Genomic DNA, 12,673 nt, shown 5'->3' on the forward strand with positions numbered 1-12,673 from the left:
CCACTTCTATACATCTTCATGACGGTATTCATGAGTAGCTCACTTTGGAGATGCTTGCCTCTAGCAAACTTGCTCAATCCCACCTTGAGATGCTCTTTCTCCATCTTGAGCTTCTTGTTTTCTTCCTTGAGAATATCATTGTTCTTCTCCTCCTTGAGTTTCTTGATTTCTTCTTTTAACTTCTCATTCTCAAGGATCATCTCTTTGTCATGATCAAGAGTTTCTAGCACAATGGTGTTGTGACTTTTCATTTCTTCAAGATCTTTCATGAGCTTCTCATTTTCACTCTTGAGCTTGACATACTCATCATAGTCATTGCACTCAACCACTTGCTTGCCCTTGCTACTAGGTCCATGCTCAATGCTTTCATCAATAAAATCATCACATGAGGTAGCTATATCAATCTTAACAACATGGTTAGTAGCATCATGTGGCTCATTTGGTAAGAATTCTTGAGCAATGATAAGAGTATCATAATTGATCTTTAGATTTGCATATTCATCTTTTAGCTTATTGTGACTAGTGATAAGCTCATTGTGCACCCACTCAAGTTTATCATTTTTATCTTTAAGCTCTTTCTTAGAAGATTTGAGCTCCTTGAGTTTGGATGATATAGAATCATTTGTTTCCTTGAGCTCATCATTAGCCTTTTCTAATGTATCACACTTAGCTAAGAGTGAATCATTTTTAGCATCAAGTTTTTCATTTGTAGCTCTACTTTTTCTAATGATCTTAGTATATTTTCTTAGTATTTTGACAAGATCATCATATGTAGGTGAGTCATCATCATCGCTATCACTATCATCATCACTAGCATGTTCATCATCACTACTATCATCACTCTTAGTTACCTTGCGTTCACCTTTGGCCATAAGGCATAGGTGTGTAGAGGATGATGGCGATGATGGCGGTGAAGATGCAAGATCAATAGCAATGGCGGCCACCTTTTCATTGTCACTATCATCATCGGATGATCCACTTGATGAATCAATGTCCGTGAGCCAATCACCGACAATATAGGCCTTGCCACTCTTCTTCTTCTTGTAGAACTCCCTCTTTTTGCCATCTCTCTTCTTGTATGGCTTGTTCTTCTTCTTTTCATCTTCATCACTTGAATCATCTTTCTTGCCCTTGTTCTTGAACTTGTCTTTCTTGGGCTTTGTGCATTGATGAGCTAGATGACCAAGTTTGCCACAATTGTAGCAATCCATCTCGGAGATTGGCTTTCTTCTTGAGCTAGTGAAGAACTTCTTCTTCTTGCCATCAAACTTGATGCCACTCTTGTTTAGCCTTTTTAGCATCTTGGTGGTCTTTTTCACCATGAGGGCAAGGCTTTCTTCATCATCTTCATCACTTGAGCTCTCATACTCAAGTCTTGCTTTGCCCTTGTCTTGGCTAGCTTTGAATGCTAAGTCTTTCTCTTTCTTCTTTGTAGAGGATGAGCCATCTTGTGGTGTGATGTGCATGTACATCTCATGAGCATTGATCTTTCCCAAGATTTGTGTCGGTGTAGTGGCGGAAAGATCACCTTGATGTAGCACGGTCATAATGTGCCCATATTTGTCAATGGGGAGGACACTCAAGATTTTTCTCACAACGTCGGATGGTGACATTTGAGTGAGTCCAAGCCCATTGACTTCCTCTACAAGAACATTTAATCGAGAATACATCTCATTAGCACTTTCTTTAGGAAACATCTCAAAAGAATTTAGCTTTTTAATCACAAGATGATAGCGTTCCTCACGCTCACTCTTGGTTCCCTCATGGAGTGCACAAACGTCTGACCATAGTGCATGGGCATCTTTGTGGTTCCTTACACGATTAAACACATCTTTGCAAAGGCCTCTAAAGATGGTGTTGCGAGCCTTTGCATTCCATTTTTCATAATTCACTTCATCGCCTTGAAGTTGTGCGGCATTCCTAGGTGCTGGGAACCCTTGAGAGGCGACTTTAAGAATTCCAACATCTAGAGCTTCTAAGTAAGCCTCCATGCGGATTTTCCAATATGGAAAATCATCTCCCTCAAAGATAGGAGGAGGACCATCCCCGTGAGACATCTTGCTCTAAGCGATTAAGCTTAAAAACGTGAGCACGAGGCTCTGATACCAATTGAAAGGATCAAGATGCCCAAGAGGGGGGGGTGAATTGGGCTAATTCTAAATTCTCTTGCAATAATCAAATCCTACGGATAGCCCAATTAACCCCTTGTGCCTAGAAAAGTGTTTATATCAAACTAATGCACAACAACCTCGCAACCTAAGTTCCAAACTTACTCTAGCAAGCAATCTTATGGATGTAAAAACAAGTATTGAATTGCTCAAAGTAAATGCTCAAAGTAAGTGCTCAAAGTAAATAGAGAGAGAAAGGAACGCGGCGATGTTTTGCTGAGGTATCGGAGAGTCACCACTCCCCACTAGTCCTCGTTGGAGCACCCGCGCAAGGGTGTAGCTCCCCCTTGATCCGCGCAAGGATCAAGTGCTCTCTACGGGTTGATTCTTCGACACTCCGTCGCGGCGAATCACCCAAAGCCGCTCACAACTTGAGTTGGGTCACCCACAAGCTCTGCCGGGTGAACACCAAACTCCCAATCACCACCAAGCCGTCTAGGTGATGGCGATCACCAAGAGTAACAAGCACGAACTCTCACTTGACCACGCGAAGCCTAATGAGAAGATGGATGCACACTTTGCTACTCTTGATTTGCTAGTGAGGCTACTCTCTTGGATTCTCAAATCACAAACACCTCACTAGGACCTTGCTCTTCTTGGCACTCACTAACGTGTTTCTCAGCTGTTGGAATGAGCAAAAGATGCTCCACTCACGAGTGGAGCTTCTATTTATAAGCCAGCCTGAAAAACGAACCGTTATGAGCCTCTGCGGGATGACCGGACGCTCCGGTCGTGATGACCGGACGCTCCGGTCAGTTCAACCCGCGAACCAGTTTTCAAGTGATGACCGGACGCTGTCAGGGTCCGGTTAGTACTGACCGGACGCGTCCGGTCGCTCTTGGATGCTTACTGTAAACGACCGGATGCTGGATACTCAGGGTCCGGTCACACTGACCGGACGCGTCCGGTCACTCTTTCCCAAGTCTGGACCCTTACTGGAGTCGACCGGACGCTAGCCCTCAGCGTCCGGTCACATGACCTCCCAGCATCCGGTCACACCAGACTTGATCCCCTTGGTCAAATGAACTGACCGGACCCTGCGGCCAGCGTCCGGTCGCACCGGAGCCAGCGTCCGGTCAGTGTTTGACCCTCCATTCACTTCCATCTTCCGAACATATGTGAATGAAGTTTGCTCCAAAAGATCTTAGGCATTCATAGGAGCTACCTAGAGCTAGTTTTAACAAGTGTGCACCACACCTAACTCACTAGACTTAACTAGGTCAAGCTACCCGTTCATACCCCCCTTCATAGTATGGCCAAAGGAAAAACAAAGTCCTAAACTACTCTAGGTGTCTCTCCAACTCCAATTGACACTTAGAACTAGTTATCCTTAACCTTGTCGTCCATCCTTTGAAAACCGAAATGATTTCCATCGTAGGGGCATGACAACCTCGATTGCCCAATCGATCTCCATTACCATGACCTAACTTAATTGTCTCTGCAAAACACACGTTAGTCATAGTAATCTTGTATTGACATTAATCACCGAAATCTAACTAGGGGCCTAGATGCTTTCACATACAACCAAGATCGTACTCGATTCAACATAACAAGCCACATGTTACATATATTTCACAAGTAGTTCACAAGTATCTCATACATCGGAGTTCATATAGTTATTACAACACGAGTTCACAAATAGCAGAAGCAAAGTAGTTGGAAACCATCACACACACTTAGTTTAAATACAAGCCAGTTCTATAGTTATATCCAGCAAAAGCATCATGATAAGATCACATAGAAGATTATGCCCATGATCTAGTCTTCATCACCAGCAGGGTGGAGACAATACTTGCAGTAGCCGTTATAAAGCACGTCATCTGCAACAAGAGGGAATAAACCCTGAGTACGAGAATGTACTCAGCTAGACTTACCCGTCGTAAACCAAAAATAAATGACACCAAGGAGTATGCAAGGCTTTATTCGGTGGATCTTGCTTGACAACCATTTTACATAAAAGCTTTAATGATGTAAGAGCATAATTTAAATTATTAGTTAAGCAGCCAGTTACCAATATTAAACCTATCATCTAGATTAGCACCTGTACTAGAGCAAGCACTTGATTAAACTCCAAACATTAGTAACCATATCCGATATAATGTTGTAACATCATCATCATCATTATAACCATCAAGTTCAATTAAGTGTCTTTACGTTGCCGCTGCTCAGTCAAGTTCTCACTATCCGGGAGAGACGGCGACTCGAATCGATTCCTACCCAGCTGGGGAATTATTCCTAACACACATCCAAGCAACCTAATCAGTGGTCGCCTCGAGTCACCTTTGGTACAACTCAGGAACTAAATTCGTGGGCCTGAGCAGCGCCGTGCTCTTAGGAAATCCACTCTGCCAGGACATCAATCTGCCCTTTGGACTTACACCAATGGCTCTCCGCACATCCTTACTACCGCCAGAGTGCGCACTTTCACTTTCTGGCTTCCGGCCTGAGTTGAGCTACTCGGCTTCGCGGTCAAAACGAGTTATCTAGCCAACTAAGTGATAGGCATGCGTTCAACATGACATGAGGACATACAATGAATTGGTCCTTAACTGACATAGATGGGGATAGATCCACACCCAGGACCTCCTTGCCTTGTTGCTTCTCTATCAATATCCCACCCGGTCTCCATTCATTATTAACACTTGGTTATTTCCACGATAGCAAATATAGCCAATTATGACCAGATGTCATCCTATCTTGTAGGTGACAGGAAATCACCTGACTTTACCGGTCTAAGCATGACTAAGTATTGATTCGCTCCTGGACCTAAATAGGATTTAGGGTACATTTACTGGACAAGGAATAGATAAATATGCAACAAGTGTTTGCATCCAACTCCTATCACTTAATGCATCAAACATATAAAGATACTCAAAGTAATCATTTTTAAAACATAGGAGACTTAGAATGCTCTGGGGCTTGCCTTTTAGAAAAGATGAAGGTTGGTGATTAAGACACTCAAGAACTTCTTTTTCATTGACTCCTCCTTCTGGGGCCTACACCTCCTGCTCCTGCACTTGCTGCTGCTCCTCCGGAAGTCCTTGTTTGAATTCCAGAAGCGTGACTCCCTCTAGAAGACCTATTGCATGCATATGCATAGTATAAGAGTCATGCATGCAAAAAAGATGGAATGTGGTGATGAAATGTACAGCCATGTAAAGACGGGCACATGAATGACATGATGATTCAAGATTAACATTGATTTTACTGAGTAGATGCATATCTCTTCTTGAAAACAAGAACTACACACTCACCAAGCTCTAACAACCTAAGATAAAGTTGTTCATCTTCAGTAAGAGGTCTAGCACCTGCAGCTAACAATTTATCTTAATTAGCCTAAGCATCTAAATCATCACATCAACTCATATAAAGCAATCAAGTCATTCACTGCATTCATAGATTCAAGGCTGCAAACAACAGCTGCTAGTTTAACTCATAACTGGAGTTGTACTGACCCAAAAGACATGCAACAAGATAATCTGGAAATCTTATGAAATTGTCTACAATTCATATTCAATCATCTCAGCATAATTCTCAAGTTAACAAGGCCAAACAAGCACATTTATCAAACCTGGTTCAGAAATTCCAGAGAACAACTAGTTCTGAAGACCAACTTTGAACAGTCATAACTCACAAACTATTTGACCAAATGCTATGAAAATTTAACACAAGCTATATAAGTGTGTTAGCTACAACTTTGTTATAGACAAGATTCACAGCAAATATCATCTTCACCATGTAATTTGCTTAACTCTAGAATCTATCCAGAAAATCACTATAAGTGAATTTTAGGGAAAATAATATTTCACTATATACAAGAATGGTACTTTGAGCACTACTAATGTTACCAACAGTTAACATACATCAAATGAGCACTAGAAAACATAGTGGACACTCCTAAATAAATTCTTTTCATGCCTTTATTAATTTATTTAGATAATTAGGTGAAATAATAAACATATAGCAAAAGTGTACAATAAATTCTACAAAAATTACAGTAGCTTATATATGTCCCCAATAGGCTACTGTGTAAATTTCATAGCATTCTAACAAGTATAACATCCTACACAAAAATGTCAAGCTAGCAGGGCTTAAAATAGCATAATTAGAAAATCCTATTGAAAAGTGTTAAACAACAGCATTCATATTTTTCTTAGCTTTATCATAGCACAAGGACATTGTGCAATAAATTTCATGCTCATTGGATACATAATTTTACCATGAAAAATAGCACAAGAATCTAGCATTTATTTAAGATAAATAGCAAACTCCTATTTCTAGCAAGGTCACTATGCAACCACTATTTTTCCCAAGTAGTACATGACAATACAAGACCAACAAAATTGGAATCATATTTTTAGCACTTTCCTAGCTCAAGTTGTATATTTTACAAGATTGAAACCATTTAAAAAGCATTTATCTAGCTCTAATTTATTCTCCTAGAAAAATACCAGAAATAGTGCATTCCATATTTTTATCAAATACTACACTTCATGAGGAATCCAACAAAATTTGGTTCACTCAATTTGGACATTCCGAGCTCTAAATATTATTTTCCAAAGTTAGCACAAAAATCTAGAAAAGAAATAAACAAAACCTAGAACTACAGTCGCTGACATGCGGGACCCAGCAGTCAGCGGACCCCACTGGTCAGTCACACAAAGACAGGGTGGTGGTTTGACCGGTGCTAGCTCACCGACAGCAAACCCTCCGGTGAAACCGACCCTACCATGATGTTCCTCACTCTCTCCCACGTCGATAGAGGTAGGTGGTTGAGGCGGAGATACACCGAGGATAGCTCGTCGCCGGCCATGGCGGCACAGCGGCGCTACGCGGAGGTGCGCTGGCCGTCTTTGGCCATGGCTGGGCCAGGCGAGAGAGGCTACGACATCATGGTGCTCAGGCAAAGCTATTAGGGCTACTCTAGGGTTAGTGGGTGCGCTAGGGAAGCCTAGCCGTGGGCATGTCCGCGCGGCGGCGGAACTCACTCCGGTGAGGTTGGAGGGGTAGAGGTTAGGCGAGTTATGGTTAGAGCATCAATGAGACACGGGGAAGTCGATGCGAAGGAAAGGAAGCATGGAGGCACGGTGGTTAGCTCGGGCCATGGCGAGCTCGAAGTCCGGCGCGGTTCCAGTCATGGAGGCGGTGATGGGAATGGCCAATAGGCCCTCACCTTGGCTCAAACGGTGCTACAAATGGGTCGAGGGAGTAGAGCAGAGCAAGGCACATCTACGTGCACGAGCAATTGCACAATGGCTGGCCGACGGGCTCTCGACGATGGCAGTGACACTGCGTGTTGCTTCACGTGGCTCGGACGAGGCAAATGGACGCGAGTGAGGCCAGCAATGTGAAGCATCAAGCGTGGGGCGTTGAGGTGTCCACGATGGCCTGACCAATGAGGGCAACGCTAGCGTACGGCTTCCATCTGGCGCACTTAGATTAACGGCGGTCGGTCATGATGGCCCAGTCACGATGGCCATCAGGCTCAGCATCGGTCGACTGACAACGTGCTTTCTCCCCCTCCAAACTCTAAAACCGTGGTGAGTTAGCACAAATTACATTAATAAGAGTTGGAGATCTATGTGAGGGCTACCAGATTAATTTAGAAATCATCTTCTAATTCGCAAAGGTTTAGAAGTTACGTCAACCCAAAGTAGGATACATCAAACTATGAAACCCAGTTAGACTTAGAAATTTTCCTAAGTTTGAAAAACAGCATTGCAATGATTTTTGTGATCCAAATTGAAGCATGTTAGGAGCTAAATTAGCCTATGACCCAAAAATAAAAGTTGTTACACTACTCAAGTACTACAACTTTGTTTTAGGGTGCATATCCATGCAAACACTCTAGGTTATAGTTCAACTTAGGTCAAACATCCATCATGGAAATGGTAATTTACATTATAGATATGACTTAGAAACCAAACTAGCCTTAGTCATGAATACCAAAGTTGGTCCTAGTGATATTCTAAACATGTTTAGGGTACCCCTAAGGTTCCACAAGCATTTCATACATTGGTCACACATAAGTACTTCCTAGGTCAAACAAGCATGTCATCACTTAGGAGCTTAATTAGGTAAAGTGATCCCCATGAACATTATTCCATTAGGCATCCTAAGTGTAGCTAAGGTGTTTTAGTGACCAAACATCACCCACTTGCACTTAATCACACATGATCACAAGCATACACATATGGAAACATAGAATAATAAGGCATGTTTCACATGTTTCAATTGTATGTTTCACAGGTAATTGCTCATATATGAATGCTTGATGCTTATGCTCATGCAAATGCAAGTACAATTATGCAAGCCTAACACCTAGGGTGTTACAGTTAGTGCCATCAAAGTGTGAAGGCCTAGAGGTATCCATCCCAACCACTCTAAATAGTGTCGGCTCAACGACAGTGAAGCCAAAAGTCTAAATTGAGCCAACTTGCTCTAATACCACTTGTAAGGGACCGTGACGCCTAAGAGGGGGGGTGAATTAGGCAACTTAAAATTCTACTTCTAACTATGACCTCTAATTTCCACCTTAGCAAAACTATAAAAGAAAGTAATCTATCTAAATGTGCAACTATGATTTTGTTAAGTGTGTTGCTATCTCTACCACAAAAGAGTTATGCAACCTAGGCTCCAATCCTATCAACTAAGCTAGGAAAGTAAAGCACACAACCAAGGTAGCAATGTAAATGCGGAAGGTAAAGATGAGGTAGAGATGTAAACTTCCATCAACGACTCTGGTATTTTTACCGATATATACTCTGGTGTTTTTATCGAGGTATACTCTGGTATTTTTACCAAGGTATCAAGAAGCGCTCAAAGTTCCCCCTAGTCCTTGTTGGAGCCCCTCGCAGGAAATCCCTCGCAAGGGCCAAGCTTCCGATCAGATAACTTCGTGGATAGCCCCGGGCTTTTCCCACGCGCAAGTGGGTCTTTAGTGTGCCTTTCAGCAAGCCTCTCCCAGACTGCTCCCCGCCGTCTTCACTATTAAGCTTTCAGCCAAACCGCTGTAGGCCTTGTTCCCTTTGGTACACGGTGGCGGCCACACCACAAACACGGTTGGTGTGATCTCGCAAGACTACAAGCCTCTTCAATGTACAACATGGTGCACGCAAGCACCTTAGGTTAAGAGGTCTGCAAACCTCACTAAACGCTAGGCCTAAACCTAGAGTAAGCGCATAAGCGATGGTCTAATCAACCTAAGCACTTCGTAAAGCACCTACGCTAATCACCTAATATTTTGCTAAGCACTATGCAAGTAGAGATCACTAAAATGGTGTATCAACACCCTTGGTATGTCTCCTCAACTCTCCACACATGTCTTGGTCGGTTGAAGGCATATTTATAACCCTAAGTGAGAGAACTAGCCGTTGGAATCAAAACCAACGTTTCCGCTAATGACCAGACGCTGCTGTCGTCCTGACCGGACGCGCTCAGTCTCTCACAATGGTCAAAGTGATCGTTGCCAAACGTTGGAGAGCGCATGCTGATCGGACTCACTGCTGAGTCCGGTCATCACTGATATGACACGCCCGATCGCGTCTGCGCCGCTCTGGAACCTCTCAGGATATGATCGGACGCTGCTCTCGGGTGCGTCCGGTCGTCCTGCCGTCGTGTCCGGACATCGCTGAGAAACTGCCACGCTGGTGAACAGTGTCACCTGTGCATCTGGTCACTACTTTGCTTAGCGTCCGGTCGTCTACTGACGCTCGCGCGCTGCCTAGAACTGCCCATCGGACACGTCGGCCCTTACGAAAGGCGCGTCCGATCGCCTCTGTTGAGCTCGTTTCTTCGTGGTCTTGTGTCCGGCTTTGTTCCAACTTCGTGCCTTGGACTTTGCTTGGTCTTGTATGTCTTCCATTGTGCTTCTTAGGTCTTGCTCGAAGTGTTGATCATCGAATCATCTTGTCGCCTTTGTCCAAGTCACTTTTGCACTCTATTGGACTACAAAATAAACACTCGCAAACACATTAGTCTTGTTGATCATCAAATACCAAAATCTAAAGTAAATGGACAAGGATCCATTTTCCTTACGGTCACTATGAACTGTGGGGCATCTAACTCATCGTCCTCATATGTGTTGATCCAACCAAGTGCAACGTTGATCAGAATATCGATCTTCTCCTACTTTGCTGGCTTAGTGACTGTATTGGGCTTAGGCATAACACTAAGAGTCCTACTTGCGTTGACGAGGTCTATGAAACCTTTTGACATGCAAGTATGCGTTACATACATGAAATTATTATTTTACGTGTTAAATGAAACAGTCATATATGAAATATAATATAAGTTAGATATTATGCCAAGTGGATCATGTTATCTATATTTATTTGCAGAGTAAAATACACCATAGGTCCATTAACTTTTAGAGAGATGTTATATAGGTTCATCAACTCTCAAAGTGTATTTCTGGGTCCATAAACTTTTAATGTTGTGCACCGTATGTCCAAATCTGTTTGGGAGCTTGACATTTTTTTATTAAGCCCCTTTTTCTCAATCTCTCTCAAAAGAGCCCTCACCGAGACGGTAGACACGCCATCGCCCGGGCGAGCGGGCGCGAGGGTGGCTGCGACGCCAGGCTCCCCGTCGCCGGGCGTGCAGGGCAGCCATGCCGCCGCCGCGCGCGAGCTGCCGGCCAGCCTGTGCCGGGTGAGCAAGAATGCGGGCAGGTGGCCGCGCCGGGCAGCCACGCCATCGCCTAGACAAGTGGGTGGGCAGCCGCGGGGGACCAACCATGTCCGCCGCTGCGCAAGCGGGCGGGCGGTCGCGCAGGGCCGGCCATACCGCTGCTGCTCAACTCCTACACGCTGCCGCTCGCCCTCAGGGCTGCATGTTCCTCGCGCTTCGCCTCCGCCGTACGTACACGCCCACCTGGACAGCTGGACGTCGCCAGGCGCCAGCTAGGTCCTTGTTGTATGCCAGAGCTCGTTGGCGCGGGCAAGGCTCGCCACGTGTTCGACGCAGTGCCGGTGAGGACGGTGTGAGTGTGACCCACTGACCCCGACGCAGCTTCGGCCGCGTTCGCGCGCATGGTGGCGGCCTGGGCGGCTGGGCACTCCCAGACGCTGTGACGTGGACCACGCTGCATGCCTATGCCTCTTTGAAGGGCTCGTCCGTGGCTACCTGTTTGTCAGCAACTCATTGGTGTGCATATACGGCAAGCTTGGAGAGATGGAGGAGGCCGAGAAGTTTTCTAGGATGCTGGGGCGAAGAAGATGCGATGAAGGTTATGCGGTGCTCAATGTCGGGAGCTAGAGTGCTGTCATAGGTGGGTTCGCGTCATCAGTGGACATGGAGCAAGCACTGAGCTCTTGCGGCAAATGCAATAACGAGTGAACTCAGTCATTGCAAGGTTGATAGAACCTTCAAAAATCCTGTCAGTCAGACATCTGCAGAAAAAGATCAGTAGTATGTAGGAGCTGCTTGTGCTAAGGTTCAGTGAAAAAGATCAGTAGTTGAATGGTGACATCCCAGTTTTGAATGGTATCCCGTTAACTCTCTGAAAGAAGCTAATGCCTAATAGTGTTTGTTCATCTCAGATGACGTAATCTATATTTGATCATTTATACGGCAAGCTTTGTGGATCAAACAAGTTACACATCTAAGTAACACATTTCATACAGAAAGCGAAAAAGAACTGAAGAAGAGCTTGGCTACTAAAGATGTTGTAGAGCGAAGTAGGCCATCAGGGTCCTGCAGATCTATGGCTCTGCCATTGCGCGACGCCGGCGCCGCGACGTAGACGGGCTTGCTGTAATCCCAACTCCCAAGCGCGGCAGACAGATTGGCAGGCAGAAGTGTCAATGCTGTAGGCGAGTCCGACACGCAGAGGATGAGACGCGACGAGACAAGCGCTGGCCGCCCCCTCGCACGACGGTGACGTGGCGCTGGTCCCGCGTGGCTGCTCACCCAGTCGCCCGGCATCGGCGTGCCTTCGCTGTGCGACCGCGCCCGCCCGCTCGCGCGACGGCGACGTGGAGCTGGTCCCGCGCGGCTGCCCGCCCACTCGCCCGGCGACGCCGTGGCTGCCTGGCGACAGCGTGGCTAGCCCGTCACGGCGGCGGCGTGGCTGGCCCGCACGCCTGGCGACGACGTGCCTGGCGGCGCAGCCACCCTTGCGCCCGCTGGACGCGCGTCCTACGGTGGGGGCTTTTTTGAGAGAGAGATTGAGGAAAGGGGGCTTAATGGAAAAATGTCAAGGTCCCAATCGAGTTTGGACCCGCGGTGCACAACATTAAAAGTTTATGGACCCAAAAATACACTTTGAGAGTTGATGGACCTATATGACATATCTCCAAAAGTTAATGGACCTATGGTGTATTTTACTCTTATTTGTAAAACGGAACTTTTAAGTGGCATGGTGATGTTTTTTAAAAGGTATTTTGACATGAAATGGCTCAAATAATGGAGGTTAGAATTTTGGTTGTTGCAATAAAAGAGTTTTGTTTTCCATGTATGCAAAACAAGAACCTTTTTGCCCTTTTTGTGTTTCCTTGCAAGCA

This window comes from Miscanthus floridulus, chromosome 13 (assembly GCF_019320115.1).
Source record: "Miscanthus floridulus cultivar M001 chromosome 13, ASM1932011v1, whole genome shotgun sequence".
Lineage (NCBI taxonomy): Eukaryota > Viridiplantae > Streptophyta > Magnoliopsida > Poales > Poaceae > Miscanthus > Miscanthus floridulus.